Source organism: Myotis davidii, unplaced genomic scaffold (assembly GCF_000327345.1).
Source record: "Myotis davidii unplaced genomic scaffold, ASM32734v1 scaffold397, whole genome shotgun sequence".
In the NCBI taxonomy this organism is placed as follows: Eukaryota; Metazoa; Chordata; class Mammalia; order Chiroptera; family Vespertilionidae; genus Myotis; species Myotis davidii.
Window position 1 is genome coordinate 16,200 of NW_006288192.1, and position 2,771 is coordinate 18,970.

At 52.3% G+C, this 2,771-nt stretch overlaps 1 pseudogene; it reads left to right on the forward strand.

The window, feature by feature from the left end:
* Positions 1 to 1,976: 1,976 nt before the first annotated feature.
* On the forward strand, positions 1,977 to 2,338 carry LOC102771050 (annotated as a pseudogene).
* The last annotated feature ends 433 nt before the right edge of the window (positions 2,339 to 2,771 follow it).

Genomic DNA, 2,771 nt, shown 5'->3' on the forward strand with positions numbered 1-2,771 from the left:
GGCTGTGAGAGAGGAGGAACAGAGAGCCCAGGCCAGAGTTAGCACCACAGATGATACTACGGCCACGGCCAGTGCAAGCTCTTCTGCCATGGCCAGTACCTTCTTCTGCCCTGAGTGAAATCCAGGGCAGATTTCTTTACTTTGTGTTTTAGGAGGGCAGTCAGTGATCTCAGCACTTAGTGCAGGGCCTGACTGGGGATGAGGGAGTCACAGTGAATGACATCTTTGTGTCTCTGTTCCACTGGGGTGACTTAGAAATGTATCTTCTTCTATTTTTGGTATTTTAAAATGTTACTTTAAGTAGAATGTTTATTAGCTTGAGAACCCAAGTTTATAGATGACACAGGTCACATGTTTATTGTTATTTAACTAAAGAGAAAGAGCTTTACTATTTTGTAAAACTAATTAGAAATCTTTCATTTTATTTGTACTCTGTAACAAGATAACATGGAATTGGAATAGTACATTTTTAATGTGAAAGAACTTAGCTGTAAAACAGATAAAATATTTAATTTTTGAATTCTTGTATCATACACACACACACACACACACACACACACTCACACACACACCTGGATTTTCTTAGCTTATTCAAGAATGTTGAAAAATAAACAGTGAAAAAAAAACCCTTCTCACTGGTTCATGTACACCCTAAACATTCGGTGAGCCTCTGTCCTCACAGGGAAAGGCACCCCAGCCAGAGAGAGGGAGGGAATACAGAGGAGAGGAGCTGTGCACAGGCACTGGCAGGACACTGGGTTGGGAAGGGAGTGAACAGGAGGCAGCTTTTGTCTCCTGGACTTCATCTTTGAGAGTGGGTATGTTTTCATAAACACGAGGACATAATAGCTGGAGTGGTGTTTATGTCCTTTTAGAAAGGAGGGGAGAGTCAACCAGAGTGGAGGGTGTCTCATGTGGAGTGCGGTACTGGAGCTCAGGCCCTATGATGATGATGTCTAGCCAACGGTTGTGACTGTCCTGTTCCGGGCCAGGTACTTAGCCCCGTTGAATCCGAGCTCCGCCAGGTACTAGGTCCCCCTTCCCCCAGGTAAAAGGCAAGGGCAGTGGGTGATGCAGTCAGGGCTCCCATGATCGTGTGCCATCTAGTCATCCTTCTGTGCCACCTTCTCAACTGTAGACTGGGTGACAGTGGCACTGCCCCTACCCCTGTTATTTGAGGATTGAATTCTAGGATTCTTGGATCATGCCCATCCCACGGTCTGTAAGGGGGTTGGTGTGTGGGTACTGGTGCCAATTCTTCCTGCTCCTGTTATTCCTTCTGAAGGCTCAGGTGGGGGCCAGGAGTGTCTGCTGACAGCAGATAGCAGTGGTGCAGCCAGGGGATGGAGGAGGGTGGCTCCCCAAGGGGTCCGAGGGCAACACCTGGCAGGATGATCTGAGCTCACACGGTGTCCCAGGGCCCAGCTGAGGTTGGATCCCAAGGATTTACAATCAGGAGCCTTTGAAGAGGGCTCAGGGTGCATGGGGACTGCAGCGCCTTGGGGTGAAAAGAGCAGGGAGCTGACAGAGTTGGGGGGTGGGGGTGAGCAGAAGAAGCAAAGCCCAGGAGGGTCTGCGCTGGGAGAGGACTAGAACCCACTCACCCGGTGTAAAGCCAACGCACCCTTTCTCCCTCCTCTGTGCTCCCCTGGCCTCAGTGACTTCCTTTGTGGAACTGACCACACCCTGTGCTGAGGGCCTCTCCTTACCTGTCTCCACCTTCTACCTTGAGGTCCCCACAGACTCCATCTGATGGATGAGGCATCTGCATCACCACCCCTTTCCATGGAGCCTGACAGCTGAGTGCGTGGGGATAGGAAGAAGGAGCCAACACTGTCTGCTCTCCCAGCATCCCTGTCAGTGGGGTTCCAGGGCCCCAGGGGACATTGGGGGAGAGGTCAGCCCACAGACCATGAACACAGAGGGCTGATGCATGATGCTGATTGACATTCACACTTTTGGGTTTCCACAGGGCACGTGAGGCCCACGGATCTCTGGGGAGATGGAGTTCTCCTGCCTCTCCTTCTGGCAGCCTTATGCAGGCTTGGTCTTAAATGGGTCAAGACTCTGGAGACTCATTGGGGACCCTAGTGAGCAGCCACAGGAACTGCACCATCGCCATCCACATTGCTCACAGGGACTGGGAAGAGACCTCTGGCTGGAGCTGCTGCTGGAGAGGCTGGGGTGGAACCCCATGCAGATTCAGGCTCTGCTCCCAAAGGGAGAAGTATGGGAGAGGAGTGAGCGCTGGCAAGGCGTGACACCCCGCGAGCAACTCACACCCCTACAAGAATACCCCCGGACCTTGCTCAGGAGTTTTGGGCTTGTTTTGTTTTGAACCTGTAGAGATGGGGTTATAGTTTGTGTAAGTAGCACACCTTCAAAGGGGCAGCAAGGGGCCCAGGCTGGGGTTCCTTGGGCTGAGTTCCTATGACCTGAGTGAACCCTTCTGTCCACACTGGGCCTCATTTCCCATTGCTGGTCTGAGAGGCAGGGACAGGTCTGCATGTGGTGTTGCCTGTGTGCACGCATTTGTGTATACGTGTGTACACGCATGTGTTTGTGTGTGTGACAGACCAGGGGAGGCTGCAAAGCACACAGAGAGGGTCAGGTGGTCTCCAGACTCAGGCTATACCTGACTTCACACACCTGCCCCACCCTCACAGCCCATGGCATCCTGGGCACATTCCCTCACCCCTCAGTGGTTGAGGTCCCACACCAGCTCCTTGCACCTGGTGAAGAGCTGGGACCTGATTGCCTGTGGGTTCCCC